The sequence below is a fragment of the Numida meleagris genome, chromosome 6 (assembly GCF_002078875.1).
Source record: "Numida meleagris isolate 19003 breed g44 Domestic line chromosome 6, NumMel1.0, whole genome shotgun sequence".
In the NCBI taxonomy this organism is placed as follows: Eukaryota; Metazoa; Chordata; class Aves; order Galliformes; family Numididae; genus Numida; species Numida meleagris.
The window spans coordinates 34,641,178-34,658,313 of NC_034414.1; the positions used below are offsets into that span (position 1 = coordinate 34,641,178).

The 17,136-nt window shown below is 36.0% G+C and overlaps 1 long non-coding RNA gene across 3 annotated transcripts in view; it reads left to right on the forward strand.

Annotated features, from left to right (window-relative positions):
• The window catches only part of LOC110401951, a 38,775-nt gene continuing 22,195 nt past the window's right edge, over window positions 557–17,136 (forward strand). For all 3 annotated transcript variants that reach the window (XR_002440708.1, XR_002440709.1, XR_002440710.1), the window contains exons 1-3: window positions 557–626; window positions 4,613–4,735; window positions 15,064–15,188. This is a non-coding gene — a long non-coding RNA (uncharacterized LOC110401951). The remainder of the gene's footprint in view (window positions 627–4,612; window positions 4,736–15,063; window positions 15,189–17,136) is intronic.

The window sequence follows — 17,136 nt, forward strand, 5'->3', positions numbered from 1 at the left end:
AGCCTATGCAAGTTTGTTAGGCCCTATTATTATTGGACTGAAGGTGATAGCTTCCCGGATCATATCATTACCAGTGATGAGACATGGTATCATCACTATATGATAGAGTCAAAATGGCAGTCCATGAGGTGGTAACAAGTGAATTCTTCATTAAAAAAAAAAAAGTTAAAGGTGCAACCTTCAGTGGATAAAATGATGTACACTGCCTTTTTGGATAGGAAAGGGGTAATCCTTCTGAATTTCCTTGTATGTGGACAAACCATCAAATCTGATGGCTACATTGTGATGCTGACTAAGCTGAAGGCCTGAATGTCTAGTCAGGCCATAGAAGAAAACAACTTTTCTGTTTCAACACAATAATGCCTATACCATTTTGAAGACTGTGGAGCAGAATCTTGGCTGGACTGGTAAATCTTTAGCAAGCATCTAATGTGCAGCCTGTCTTTTTAAACTCTGACAGAAATATTACGACTCCTGCAGTTGTGTCCATGCAGTTGTGTAAGTACAAGGAAGTGGTGAACACTGTTTGTTTGTTTTAATGTTTCTGTTGTCATAGAGGTAACAGGCCAAAGACAATTGAAAGGTAAAGCAGATGAAGGCATATTTATCGGTACAGTTTTACTGAGGTAAACTTTTCTGACTCCCTTGTTATCCTAATTATCTGTATTTCTTACAATCTTAGTAGGCTTTGCAGTGTTCTTCTCAGAGAAAAATTGTGGATCACTCCATGTTACTGACAGAAATTCACAAAATAAAGGAGACTACCACTGTACATTTAAAACTCTTTGATTTATTCATAGAAAAGGAGTACCTCATTTAATACTGAAAAGTCTTAACCATTATCCTTTCATGTAGGAAGTGCAGATATATAGGTGATTTACACTGAAAACAGAGACAATTTAATGTGTTTAAGTTTTGTAATTTCCTCCTGTCACCATAGGCAGGAGACTGCTTTTGTAAGGTATAATTCACCAGCTTTGGTTCGAGACTTCTAGCATTTGTATCAGATATGGTAGGGTGTATTGCATTTGCTAGTATAAAAGACTAGTAAGTATTTGTATGTTTCCCTATTTAATTTTATTAATTAAGCTCAGTATCTCTAACATGCCTTAGTATGTTGTGTATTAGGCGTGTTACGGAGTACTTGGTCTGTAATGCGGAAGGCCCTTCCCCATTCACTTGCTATTGGTTAGCCTACAGGAGAGGCTGTCCTTCTTTGTTTTTATAACAAGGTGTATAACTACCCCATATATGGCCTTTTGGAAGTAAGAGGTCCAAAGAGGGAGATTCAATATGATTGGCCAGAAGCCCGCCTGAGCTTCTGGAACAGTCTAGTAAAAAGATAAGAAACACTATATAGTTCTGTAGCTTTTACCAATAAACGCCATTTTGCTGCATATCATATTGATGCTACGTGCAGTGACTGGTCGGGACCAGGTTTAGGTTCTCTGCGTGCAAGGGTAATACGAAAAGGGTCGCCGGAGTTCGGTAACATTAGTATGCACATAATCCTATCCTGCTTAATTTATTTGTTAGATATTAAACATTAATATCTTTATTGATGATCTGGATGAGAGGATTGAGTGCACCTTCAGTAAGTTTGCAGATGACACCAAGCTGGGAGGAAGTGTAGATCTGCCTGCGGGTAGGAAGGCTCTACAGAGGGATCTGTGTAGGCTGGATTGATGTGCTGAGACCAATTGTATGAGCTTTTACTTGTATGACTGAGTGTCGCGTCCTGCATTTTTGTCACAACTCCATGCAGTACTACAGGTTTGGGGCAGAGTAGTTGGAAAGCTGCAAGGATGAAAATTGATTGGTGGCACAAACTCCAGCTGGAGGCAAGTATTCAGCAGTGTTCCTCAGGGGTCAGCGCTGGGTCCAGTCTTGTTCAACATCTCCATCAATTACCTTGATGAGGGGATAGTGTCCACCCTCAGCAAGTTTGATGATGATACAAAACTGGGAGGAATGGCTGACATGGCAGAAGGCTGTGCTGCCATTCAGTGAGACCTGGACAGGCTGGAGAGTTGGTCAGAGAGGAACCAGATGAGGTTTAACAGTGGCAAGTGTAGAGTCTTGCAGCTAGGGAGGAATAACCACATGCACCAGTACAGGCTGGGACATGACTTGCTGGAGCAGAGCTCTGCAGAGAGGGACCTGGGGGTCCTGGTGGATGACAGGTTGGCCACGAGCCAACAGTGTGCCCTGGTGGCCAAGAAGGCCAATGGCATCCTGTGGTGCATTAAAAAGAGCATGGCCAGCAGATCAAGGGAGGTGATCCTCCCCCTCTACTCTGCCCTGGTGAGGCCTCACCTGGAGTATTATGTCCAGCTCTGGACTCCCCAGTACAAAAAGACAGGGATCTCCTGGAGAGAGTCCAGCGGAGGGCTGCAAAGATGATAAAGGGCCTGGAGCACCTCTCTTATGAGGAAAGGCTGAGCGACCTGGGTCTGTTCAGCCTTGAATAAAGAAGACTCAGAGGGGATCTGATTAATGTTTATACATATCTAAGGTGCAGGAGGCAAAGGGATGAGGCCAGACTCTTTTCAGCAGTGTGTGGCGATAGGACAAGGGGAAATGACCACAAACTGAAGCATAGGAAGTTCTGCACAAATGTGCATAAGAACTTCTTCACAGTGAGGGTAACGGAGCACTGGAACAGGCTTCCCAGAGAGGTTGTGGAGTCTCCTTCTCTGGAGACGTTCAAGACCCACCTGGATGCCTACCTGTGCAGCCTGCTGTAGGGGGCCTGCCTTGGCAGGGGGGTTGGACTTGATGATCTCTAGAGGTCCCTTCCAGCCCCTACAGTTCTGTGATTCTGTGATTCTGTGAAAAGGACCTAGGGGTGCTAGCTGGCGTCTGGCTGAACATGAGCCAGCAGTGTGCCCAGGTGGCCAAGAAGGCCAACGGCATCCTGGCTTGTATCAGAAATAGTGTAGTCAGCAGGAGCAGGGAGGTGATTGTCTCTGTATACTCTGCACCAGTGAGGCTGCACGTTGAGTACTTTGTTCAGTTTTGGACTACAAGAAAGACTTTTAGGCCATGGAGCATGTCCAAAGAAGAGCAGTGAAGCTGGTGAAGGTTCTGGAGCACAAATCTTATGAAGGGCAGCTGAGGGAACTGGGATTTTTTAGTCTAGAAAAACAGAGGGTTGGGAAACACCTTATCACTCTCTATGACTACCTGAAAGGAAGTTGTAGTGAGGTGGTAATTGGCCTCTTCTCCCAGGTAATTAGAGACAGGACAAGAGGTAATGGCCTCAGGTTGTGCCAGGGGAAGTTCAAGTTGGATATTAGGAAAAATTTATTCTCAGAAAAAGTATTGGAACAGGCTGCCCAGGGAACTGGTGGAGTCACGGTGTGTTCAACAAACAGCAGAAGTGGCAAATAGGGACTGGTTTAGTGGGCATAGTGGTAATGGGTGGACAGTTAGACTAGACGATCTTAGAGGTCTTTTCCAACCTTAGTGATTGTATGATAATTAATTTGAAATAAAGGAGACCATCTGCAATAATTGAGGGCCAGATTTTTCACTACTTTAATTTTAAGTAATTCACTCAGTAAAGTGTACATAAAATGCAAAAAAAAAAAAGAATGACATCATTATGTATACACTTTATACTGATTTAATAGTTCTGCAAGAAGCAAGGCAGAAAACAATCAGATTTGTTCATTTTTACTAGAACTTTCATCTTTAAGAGATCTGAAACCAAGCTGGCTTTCCAACTAATCACAATTCTTGGCACAGTCAAGAATAAGTAGACTGTAACAGACAACAGATAAATTTTTACAAAGAAGATATTGCTTAAGATATGCAAGCAAATAAAGCAACCAGTAGCACCCAGTTCATGTTCTGTTTTAAAGAAAAAAGCACTATGTTTATTTAGGGATTCTTATCCTTCAGAATGAAATGAGCATCTTTAATGAAAAACATGATACAAACTGTTCAAATGTCTTGTTCATTGTTACAGATCACAGCAAGATTAAGTTCAGAGCTCATGTCCATATGAACTGTTAAAACAGTGGCAGTGGAACACGTTGCCCAGAGAAGTTGCGGATGCTCCCACACTTGCAGGCGTTCAAGGCCAGGCTGGATGGGGCTTTGAGCAACCTGTTCTATAGGAAGGTGTCCTGGCCTATCGCAGGGGGCTTGGAACTAGATGATCTTAAAGGTCCCTTCCAACACAAACCATTCTATGATTCTATGACTATTTATCAGCACGACATTCTATCTTATGAAAATGATTTATTTAAAAGCAGACAATCAGAAAGATTTCTATATGTATATCCATAGGTTTTTACTTACTGCAAGACAATATAAAGAAACAAATAATTATCTTGGAGTTTTTCTTCTGCATTTAAATACAAGCTGAATGAAAAGAGATGGAAAAGTAAAACTTGTTTTGGGTACGTGGTGGCAAGGCAATGAAACCTGTAGAAACTGGATATCCTTACTTACAAGTTTAGGATTTGGTGTTTGATTTGCAGAATGCTATGCAGGAAATTGTTCCATGTCTTCAATAATCAGAGAGGAAAAAATCTAATGTTATGGCAAATGGTAGTGGAAGTAACATGCCATTTCAGAGGTTAAAATTCTGTCTTCTTGGCAGGAAGAAGTAGCTTTTGCTGTAGATCTCATATTAATTCATGGAATTCTTTCTGGACAAGAGGAAACAAGAAATGTAATTCTTTCTTCAGTAGAGCAAAGAGACAGATTCACTATGATCTATTTGGTAAGCCCATTAATATTTGCCGAAATGTCCATTGTTAGAGTATTGCTTTATGTGTGAAAGAAAGAAAATAGCTGTCAGACCTACTTGCTACATTTTTGTAACCAAGTATAATTTAATAATATATTTATAATTAATACAGTATATTAGGTACACATTACTCATAATGTTTGAAGAGAAAAAAGTGCATTAGATTAGAGAGCATGTTAAATTATGTCTGCGTCAGAAAGCCTAAACTTCAGTAAATATATCTAACATATATCTTATAATCTCACAAATACCTGTTTTGTGCTGTTCTTTTTTTTTTTTTTTTAAAGATGGAGCAATCTAAACTGTAGAAACACCATATTCACCATATTGAACAATATTTTTAAAAGAATTAGTTGTCCACAACACTTGGGTATGAAAATAAGATAAAGAAAAGGTCATCCGATTACAACTTCAAATGCTAGTCCTAAAAAACTGATATGGAAAAGTAATATTTAACTTTACTACCAAAGTATTGTTTTACAATTTTTTGTTCTTCTCCATATTAGATCATTTGGCTTTCTGTTGTAATTTCTCTGAAGTCCCTAAAGTAAAATCCTTTATGTAGTGCTATATATGCCGTAAGACAATATTATTTTAGCAACTCAAATATGTTTGCACCATTTGGAGCACATCTATCATCAAAACTCAATTAAATAGTGCCTTTCCATCTTCAGCTAAAACAAACTGTTTACTTATATTTGTTCAGTGTTTACTTCAGAAGAGGTAGAAGACCCAAATACAACAGTGAAATAGGTGTCTTGGGATATAACATGGGTCAAAAAATTTAACCCAAGGAAGAAGCTCTGAAGTTTTGGTTGCAAGAGTACAGTTTTTCCCTTGCCAAGTAAATGGTGGCATTATAATGTTATTCATACCTCACGTGGTGTCCTAACAATTCCTCTATTCAGTCTGGAAGGGCTATATTCCCCTTGTTGCAAAGTATTAAATTTGTCCCTTGAGATGCATGTAGGCAGTTTTAAAGGATGAAACAGGATTAGATAAGGTTTCTTACCAAGAACAAGTTCTGAAACTGTGCTGGAAAACCTCTTGTGTTACAAGTGCTGAAAAACATTCTTTGTTGTAACACTGCATCACGAGTCAAAAATGTTTCTTTAGAATGTTTTATGAAAGGCAAATAAATACAAATAGGGAGAAAGTGACAATGCTTTAATTGTATTTGAAAAAAAAATTAAGAAATTTATTTGCCATTTATAATTCGAAATATATTCCAAATCATAATATAAGGAATTATTAGCATATGAATGTTAAAAATTAGGGCAGATTAAATGAACAATATATAGCTTTTACCTAATAAGCTGACAAGAATAGGCAGTCCCTATTCCTTATTCCACAGATTTCCACAATCTTCATAGACTTTGGCCCAATCCTACTTCAAATCCCTGTTCTTGGTTATCACTGCTGCAAGGAAGACTATACAATCTCCCTTTGGTATCCCACAGTGGTCTCCCCTCTAGTCCTCACAAAATCCTCAGAAGAGTGAGTGATATTACAGAGTCCCATTCAAGAGAGAGGTGCACTGAACTGCAGGCTTTAAAACCATCTTAAATTATGAATGTTGACTTTTAATCATCCTTCCCATTTTTCCTACTGTACAGTTCTTTTCTGTTCATGAAGTCTACCAAGTATATCCTGAACAGCAGCTCAATTTTCATTGAGAAAGGCTATGCAAAAAGTCTCAAGACTGTTCTTGGTGTCATTGCAGAGTTCATTTGAACAATGGACTGTAAACGAGAAAGCAATTTGTTTCCTCTGGAAAACTTAGGCGGGGGGGTGTTGTAATAGGCGGTTGTGGTGGAGTTTAACTACCCATCAGGGTGAAACCACCACACTCTTACATCCAGCCATGAACTGGAGTTCATCATTCCTGATTCTGAGTGTTTGGCATGACCAAATGAATTATTATAGCTTCATGTGTTTTATTGCTCAAAAATCATTAATATGTATAGGATCTCAGTGAGCGATTCTGATGTAGTGCCATGACTATTTAGTCTGTTCCTTTTCCCTTTTTAAATGATAATAAAAAAAAAAATACTCCAGCAGATTTAAAAAGAACATCACCTGCAATTAGAAGTTTTTCGGTACCTACACAAGAAAAGATGGCTCATTGCAACTGATGCTGTCTGCTGCTAAAATGTATTCTTCATAATATGTACCAAATAAAAGTTAAAACTATAAATATTAATGAAGATCGGAGAGGAAAAGAAAAGATGTTCTGTTGCTCAGTGTTCCATTCATTCAACAAAATCAGCATACTTTAAATCTAGTTGGATGACTTGCCCCTTTTTCGTTTAAGTTAGATATAGCAAAATGTGAGTCCTTCCCACACAAGGCTACTGGATCATAAAAATGTACATCATTAATGAAGTTAAGTGGCACTGGGTTTGTAATTTTCAAGACACAGATAGAAATGGTATGCTGTTATAATTCATGGACCATTATAATAGATATATTACCTTAATGTAATGCTCTGAAATGCCTATATCCTCAGTTTCTATAGCTGGAAGAAAGCTCTTAAAAAAAAAAGTCACCTAAGAATATTTCCAAGTATATAACTAAGGAACTTTTCTCTGCATACCAGCGAGATGACATAACATCATTAATAGAGAATGTCCAGTGTGCTCAAAAGCATTGCATGACCATGTGCTAAAGTAAAGGAATAAGATCTTATTAAATTGACATCATGTATTTTAGTGCTACAGTCTCCATACATTTCAACTACCCACTTCTGAGATATCCAAGTCAGAATATTTGAGAATATATGAGAGTGTTTTTCAGACAGTGCATTTCCTCAGAACATTTAGCCAAAAATCAATCAAAACTGAAATCAGGGCAGGAACTGTGGGATAAATGGCAACCCTAATGAACACTCAGGTCCAAACTGACTTGGTCTGCATCATTTGTAATATGATCAGCATTGGTAAGGTTTGGACTACAAGGTGATCCAGTCCCTTAGTCTGACTAATACCCTCTTTGTCCTTAGGGACTTTTAGTTTTAGCTACAGGAGTATTTTTTTGATCTCTAAGTTCTCCAAAATGAGGCAGGAAATGGTGTGTTACTACGAAAAGAATGCCCCAAATATACTCTTCCCATTGCAGATGCATATAGAACAAAACAAAGTTAGTTGATATTCACGCTATAAATGTCTGTGCTACTGTCGTAGAGTGCAGTATGTGAACAAAATAATAAAAGATGATCTGTCAACAAGCTGCTCCCTTAAGTTGGTAATTATTTTGAATGACATCGTATCACATCTAAAATAAATTTAAACAGTATCAGCAAAGTACAGATACAACAATATCACACAGCTAAGATTAACAGTGTTCTAGTCAATACTTTTTGTAATATTTAGTTATTGTTTGGAAGAAAACCATTACCACCCAACAGTTTTTGCATTAAATATAGACAAATAGTTTAAATTAAACATATGATATTTCATCATTTTACACAGGAAGTCATATTTATATATTTAGGCATTTAATTTCTTGAATTACAGGACACAATGGAAGTAAAGATATTCCTATATTTTCAAGTTCTCTCTTGATTGGTAAGGGACAGTGGAGGCCCATCTGTTTTGCAGCAAAGAAAGCCCCAAACCATCTGTGTAGAACCACATGCCAGCTAAAACACAGAGATATGCACAGTTTTTTGTTATGAAAAATTTTGCAGTATTTTTTTCCTGTATTAGTGTGAATAAATTAGCAACAACTAAATTAAAGAAATCTTCTGAGAACATATTAACTTTCTAGTGCATACTGGAAAATGTATCCATTTAAAAGTCATGAAACATTCATTGGCAGAATGTGTTCTTCTGACTTTCTTCTCTTTTGATTATTAAGACAGAGAAATCTTTATGTTTTTAATGTAAACATTTAACATTGTAATGAAAGTTAATGTACCTGAATTTTGTCATTTATCTGTGCTGTCTTTCTAGAAAAAAAATATAAATGAAATCCCCACATAATTACAGTCATGCTTATATATAAGCCTAATAATAGCATTTAAAAACTTGGGTCCATATGTTTCTCTTCTATGTTAAAATAGAAAAAAAAGGAGAAAAGAGGCAGAAGATGGTAAAATCACCCATAAACGACTGCAGCTTTGGCTAACCTGCAGGTTTGCATCACATTAGGTGGGTGAAAAATGAAAAACTGAATGTAGAGATTAGTCTCTCAAATATATTCACAGTGAATGTTGTGCAGAGTTCTGTCCCTCACTTGCCCTTACACAGACACAGAATTCTGTATCATGTGGAGGTAACACTGTGAGCTTTGTTGACAGTTCATTAATGTTCAATATTTTCTTGAGATTAGAGTAATATTAGCCAAGTGGGCTGCAGTAGTACTAAGGATGTGATGTAAAGAGAAGACTTTTTTTTTGAAGTTAACAAGGCCATTGTATTTTTTTGTTTGGATTCTCAGTGACAAGCCAAATGATATCAGAAGCTTCTAGCAAAGCTTCTAGATTTCATTAAAACATTAAAACTTTCTCACCTGAATAGTGGGCATTGCCATGAAAATGGCATAGTTGTTAATGTTTTTCATCTTTCTAGAAATCTTGTGTGATTTTTTTAAACCTGTTTTTACCATGGACTGGTGAATACCAGCTTTAGACAAAGAAACAGCCCATAATATTCAGAAATCTGAATTTGATTTGGAAGACTTACAACAGAACCTAAATCTTGTCTCTGTACATGTGCTTTGCATCAGCTCTAAGCAAGAAAGACAGCATTTCCAGTAAAATATAGTTCTAGTATTAATGGTTAGAAAGCTACTAGACTACAATCCTGATTCCTTCTGGCAAACTGTTTTTCTCCATTTATGGAGAAATGGATGTTGTCTGTATTTATTTTGTTTTAGAAAAATGATGTCTAAATCCTGGACCTGGAATGGCAAGTTTTATTGTAGCAATTATTACATAACTGGTTAAATATTCATCATAAAAGTTATGCTTAGTAATACTGCATTTCATGAAGAAGAGAAATTATTATTAATGTAGAAAACAAAAACAAGAATATCAGCCATTTTCTGAAAGAGAACACTGTGACATGGAACTTTTTCTGATGTATCCGTGGATAATGCGTCATAAATAAATATATAAAATAAAAATAAATCATAAAAATGTCCAGATGACCTGGATGCTATTGTAGAGAATTGCCTTGTCTATGAGAATCAGAAGGATCCATCTTCTTATGTTCCATATTGTACCTTTTTTTTCTAACTACAATTACATCACTTCAAAAACTGTGGCTTCAGTTGACTTTGCACCATGTGCAGCACTTAACAAATCCACAGATTTGTGTTTCATAGCTGTTATCTACTCTCAAGCTTTCTCAAAAAGGCAAGCTTTATGCACTGGTGGCCTAATAGTCTACTTGCAGATCATTAAACTTCTGCCTTGTAGCAGCACATTATTTCTATTATGATCACTGGCACGAGATGAGTTTGTCTTACATTGATGTACAGGCTTGTATTTCAATACTGCATGCACTCCTGCACATTTTAACTATACAGAACTAGGTGTTTTACTAAATTTGTCTATTCCATTAATTTAGAAATCTGAAGCCCTATTGTAATTTGTTATACTTCAAGGTAAACATTCATTCAGATTAGACTCAATGATCTTAGAAGGTCCCTTCCAGCTTAACTATTCTATTCTACTTATTCTACTAGTAAAAGTAACAAACTTACTTTACTTAGACATTCAAAACTAGACTCAGAAATTAATCTCAACAAAAAGAAAAAATATCCCCAAACCTCCAGTTCCGTATCACAGGTTAAAGACTCAAATAAGAACAAAATACTATGATTGTGATTTAATTACTTCGTTTGTAGCAGTTGTTTTACACTAAGCTGTGAAAACTCATCCCAGGTCATATCAGTATGGAGTACTGAACAGCTCCATTCACATATATATGCATATATGTCCTACTGCTACAAACACTATCAGATATTAAATGGATTTTCATGCTAGAAAGCAGGGTAGAACCTTTCAACATTATCTTAAGCTTCAAGTAATCATTTTGTGTAAGTGAAAAGTAAAGGAAATATAAACAGAAGTAGTAGTATCTTTCAACATATAGTTAGGGCAATGGTAGGTCACCTGGCTCCTACATCCAATAGCATGAATTTGCAGAGACGGGCAAATAGGCAGACACAAAGTGTGCAAGTTTTGTGACTCTTGTTACTGTACTCCACGCAAATTGTCAGTAGAGTAAAAGACTACCAAACGAACCTCAATTTTTGCAATTCTTCATAAAGATAAATGCCACCAACTTTAATATGATAAAAGAAACTGAATGGATTTTAAAAAAATTATTTATTTCAACCAGTAGATACAGCATTGTCTTCTTGTCTAATGCTTTTCATTATGCTATACAAGATAACTTTGTGATCCTATAATTATTTTTACATTCATTATTTTAGAATGTGTAGAATTTTGCCCTCTTGCTAAATAATGAATGACCTGTTTTGAACTGTACAAGAGTTTTGAAAGGAGAAACTATTCACACATGAAGGAGTTTGGAAAAGCTGTGATTTTCTGCTTGACTTAAAATCAGTTTATGATTCAGTTACAAGAAGGTTAATCAATCTGAACTGAAATGGAAAAGAGTATAGTTAGAAATACAAAAAGAGGTCATTATTGTTTCAGAATAATATATTTACATGCATACAAAGTGATGAGACATTTTCAGTTTATTCCTGTCATGAAACCTCTAATAATTTTTTCATAACATCTTTGGTCATACATAACTGAGAAACATTGCTTTCAAATGAAATAATATTTTGCAATATGGCAGCTCATAAGACAGTCTTACACAAAAGCATGAATTAAATAAGGGAGCAATGTAGCTCTTGATGATATTGCTTTAAAATCAAATTTACATAAATGATTTTAAAGCAATAGCAATTAATAAGCTTGATATATGAAACAATAAGCCAAAAAGAGACAAAATATTTCTATTTTAAAAAACAAACTTTTTTCAAATTTCAGGTTCCATTAATATTAGTTCTCCTGTTTGAAGAAAATATAATTATTTTTCAAGGAAGAATATGCAGTCATGCCTCAAAAAATTCTTCTTTTCAAAGTTGTTCTTTGTAAAACACAAAAGTTAAATAATAGATTTACCTGTATTAGTCAAGACTGTACCCACATACCCACAGTGTATTTGCTTGTTAAAGTCTTCTAGTCATTCTAGGCTTAGGGAAATAGTGTCCAAATGTACCATATTTAGCTTCTATCTCAAATTCTCCCGAGCTGTCAGTTTAGGTGTTAAAGAGACCATTTGTAAAGCTTGGCTGGGAATTGCCATTATTGACTGGAATGTGTGTTTATCATTACATTCAATGATGAAAGTGGAACATGTAGCATATGAATAAATGTCAGCAGATGTTTCTTTTAAATGGCCTGATTTCAACCTCCTGTTGTTTGTCTTGAATACAAATATTAAAAAAGAGAAAAAGGCAGAAATTTTTATGACATAAGTGCAAGGGTAGTTATATTAAAAAAAAACAACAAAAATAATGATGAAAATCACAGAAGAACGAGGAGAATTATTATTTTGAATCTCTCATGCTATTATCTGGTACATTATTAAAAATTTCAGTGTGGGCTATATCACTCCCTAGTCACTCCATAGGATCCATAGGATCTCCAGGCAGATTTATGGAGTCAATTCCCAGAGAAGAATTGCATGAAGTTCTGGTTTTTTTTTAAAGGCATTTAACTTTTGTAGCATTGTTAGAAACCTCCTCAGTAAAACTCAAAGCAGCACGGAGAAGGTGGTAACATGGAAGAGAGGTCTCTACATATATTAATTTATACGCTTGAAAAGGAATATTCGCTTTAAAACAGTCGTAATTCTTGGAACCCTTGAAAGATTCTCAGTAGTTACAAGTAGAACTCACCACTGAAAAATTAAAAATGGAATGTGTGTTCTTTAGTGAGTAGAAATGCAAATAAAGGATTTACATAGAGCTCCCACTTTATTTGAGAACAATAAAGTAAGATTAGTATGAAATAAAATATACAGTACAATATACAGTTGTCTCCTACAAGAGTCATATTCTGCTGCCCTACTTCACATGGTGTGTCCCACTGACTACCCTGAGAGTAAAATGATGCTCAGTGTGAGCAGTGAAGCCAGATTCTGGCAGGAATTAGTATGCAGCACTGTAAACTCAGCAGTATTCCAAATAAATCAATAAAGTGAACAGATACAAAATTAAATCAGCCTTGTGTTTATTGGCATGTGTTGCATTTTGTATCATCTAAATGACAATATGCTATTGAGGTGTTGAATATCTGAGTCTCTCTGCCTTTACAAAGAGATACGGGTGCTCAATGCCATTGTAAATCCAGTTTTTAATACCTTTACCATGATTATAATATGTAATTTGGATGCTATCAGAAATCTAACGATTAGAGAGAGGTTTTAGGAAAACAAAACTAATTTTGATGTGGGGCATTGTTTCAATACATTCCTATTAAAGTATTTAGTACCTTGAGGGATAAAATACTAAGTCACAAATTTCTACGAGACTATGTCTAATGACTGTAATGGATTTGCATTTTGTAGTTAAATAATGCTGAGGAATATCACCAATTCCTATACCGAACAATACCATGTATTTACTAAGTTTCTTGAAAAGTGTGAAATAAGACAGAAAGCATAGGGTATCCCCCCTTGCTCTGCATTGTTCTCTGCTGACTTTTTGTGTTGATTATGTCATCTCAACAAGTGGAAAAGTATATCCCATATCACATAGGCAAGATAATGACTTTTACAGATGTAACTGCACAGATAGTTAATGCTTAACATATCAGTAATATGTATCTTTAGCAATGCATAGTGTATGATTCTTAATGTCTTCACAGCTCAAGAACGTGTCCTTTACCAGTTTATCTGGTAACAGTAGTATTGGCTGGTTGCTTTTTGGATCTGGTAATAGTAATACTGGCCAGCTGCTTACTGGAACTAAGAGAAAATTATTTTACATTTATTCATTTTCCTTCTGATGATGACTTACCCAAATATCACTTCAAAGAAATAATTTCTTTGCCTGAAACAAAGGAGTGGGAACTACAAGGTTAGAGCATACTTTCTTCCACCTGCAGTCCCTTCCCAGTGTTCATGATGAGCTGAGAGTTGAGCAAGTATCTGTAGGCTAAGATAGAATAATAGAAAAATATGGTAAAGGAATACATGAGTAAATATAAAATATAATAGCACATTTTAAGTGAAAATATAAATACATTTTATAATATTCAGGACTTACTGAATAAAAGTATTGCCTAAGCTCAAGTAATGAGTAAGAAAGTGGAGCAAGGATTGCAATTTGATTATCCTTGGTCTTCATTCTGGAATTTGATAATGATCTCATTAATATTGTCTCACAAATTGTATCCCAAGAATATCATGATAGTTGTTTTTTCATTTTAGCATTTTCTCTGTAGATGTTTTCAGAATGTTTTCAGACATCTCTGTTCTCAGGCCTGGATTTATCAAAACACTAAGCTTATACTTAGCATTGTTTCCAAAGCATAAGTAGCATATTTCTATGTATGTATAAATGTTTTCTAGAATAGGTTTGATTATAAGCATGTGAAATGATTTGATGAATTTGAAACAAAAACTAAAAACCCAGTGTAAATTGACAAAATAAGCTGTTTCTTTTGGAATATTCTCAGAGTATCTGAACATGATTGAAAGTCATGATATAAAAATAAATGAATTAGGATATGCTCTCTATGTATAGAGATATTTAATACTATATGTAGCATTAAATGTAGTTTTCTTTCCTGTTTCACCCTTCAGAAACCAATAGGTAGTGTTCACATACAACAATCAGAAAATAAGGAAGAAGTATAAGAGAGAGGCTCCATTTTTCTTATCTGTTTACATGTTGGCACATTCTCTCTTCAATTATGCCTCACCCTTCAGATAAGCTTGAAACTTCAGCCTTTCAGCACTATGCACACTTCACACATTCCTTCACTTCAGCAGTCAACTCTTGCTTCCTTGAACCAAACCAAAACACATACACAAAAGTCCTTCCATGTTCTCAGTTCTAAAGAAACAATAACTCTAGGTCAAGGTTACTTCAGAGTGACTTAAATTTCTCTTCATTTTTCTTTTCTCATAGATTATTTCCCTCCCTCTTTGGCCAGAGAGGTTTTGAAAATATTTGTGTGCATTTTTCACAATTCCCCTGTAATATTTTAGATTGCTACATACAATTCTGAAGAAATAATTTTGTTGTTTTATTTTTTCTTTTCATAGAATACTGGAAGTGATAAGGAGTGTCTTGTGGAGTTGTGGAATCTGTGAGAGCAGTTGTCTGATCTGAGAATACACCAAATAAAGCATCATCTTTACTGGAGACTTCCTTGCATTGCACTGACTAGGTACACTAGATTTTGAATTAAAGCAGTCTTGGATACAAAACAACAAAGTTTTTGGATGATGGGTCAAATATTAATTAAACAGCTTGTTATTTGGCACAGGTCTAGGAAATCTCCTTCCTCTGTTTCCCTGCCTCTGTCCTCTTGAAAAGCCACTAGCAGTAGAATATTAATCCCACTAAATTTGCCGATTATTCCAGTTCTTCTCAAAAACTGTTCCTAGATAGTGTTTAGCATCCTGATTCATATTTTTCTTGTCCAACAAAAAGTATTTTTAGGCATTATTGTGTAAACTGTGCACAATACTTAAACTTTATCTATAAAAACACTAGAGATTTTTTGTTAAAATCTTTCAATCTTTGTCCAAATCCTCTTGTATCTTGTGAATTCTTTTCACAAAGTGACTTTTACTATTCTGAGTATATATAATTGTATTTATAAAAAAAAACCAAACCAAACAGCAACCAACCAAACAAAAAATTAGCCAGTGTCTGATATGCATATGTATATACTACTTTCATAATATTTGAGATACATATTGTTCTTCTTGATCTTGGCTTCTGTTTAAAAATATAGTAGTTTAAAATAGTAACAATAGAGCTAATGGAAAAAGGCAAAAGTGAAAGACAAGGGCATCCACTCCTTTTTCTTTTTCACATATATCAGCTCGTTGCTTGTAAGGTGCAAATATCAATTGCATCTGTAAAGCCTATGATTCTTCTGCAGAGCCTCTCAACCTGTTATAAATTAGCTGGAAGTTGCAGGACTAAGAAAAACTCACATATATTCCTACTGAATGCCTATTCTTTATGGCTGAGCCAGAATCTAGAACTACCTGAAAATACCTCCTGAAATTGAGGCGACATTTGCAAAGAGAGGGGGTTTATGATATTAAGAAAAAGAGCTGAGATTCTGGGTCTTAGATTTGTCTCTTTTCTCAGGTGGCAAGGGATAGGATGCAAAGACTGGATATCAGGAAGAATTTCTTCACGGAAGGGGTCATAACAGATTGTTACGTCTGCCCAGGGAGGTGCTGGAGACCCCATCCCTGAAGATATTTAAGAGATGTGTGAATGTGGTGCTGAGGGACATGGTTTAGCAGTGGGCTTGTAGTGTTAGATGACTGGTTGGACTTGATCTTGGAGGTCTTTTCCCACCTGGATGATTCTATGATTCTAGACATCTACTATGCTAGAGTCTTCTCCTAAGGTGGTGGGGCTCCTGTTGAGAACCCATTTCCTAACTAAAAGTTCCAGGCAGCTCCGTGATCAGCGAGTGGGAAGCACCCTGTCAACAGTTTACAGGCTGGCTCACCCCAGTTCTGTGACTAATGGGACAGGGGAACTCATGGACCCACGCCCTGGGAAAGGGAAAAGGGGAAAAGCGGAAAAGGGTAGGGAGATGGGCGTAAAACAAAACAGCGGCAATGATCTGAGGAGGAAAGCTAATTTACTAAATAAGATATAGGAATGCAAAATAATACAATATAATACAATATAATACAATAATAATTGGAATTGAAGCAAATAAATCAAATAAAATGAGAGAGTGTCTGAAGACTGAAGGCCTTACTCTAAGTAAGCTGAGGCAATATGGCTAGGAGCACCCAAAGCAGAGACAAGCCAGAAGAAGAAAAAAGGGGTGTCTCATGATCTGCGAACAGTTTTATCTTTCCCTCTGACCGGAAAACAGAAACAGAACAACGCAAAGTCCTCTGGAGTATGTAGTTCTTCTTCTCTTCTACTGATGATCCACAGAACTGGAGCATCAACTCTTTAACTCTCAGTACACCATATGATGTTTTGATGTGGAATACTAATAACCAAAAATCATAAAACCACAACACACCTAAAAAAGGTTTACATTTTAATCTTGGAAACATGCACAGTGTTGCAATAAGCAAGCAATCTAATTCTTACATATTTTAAGTAAATAATGTGGGCCAAAGGAA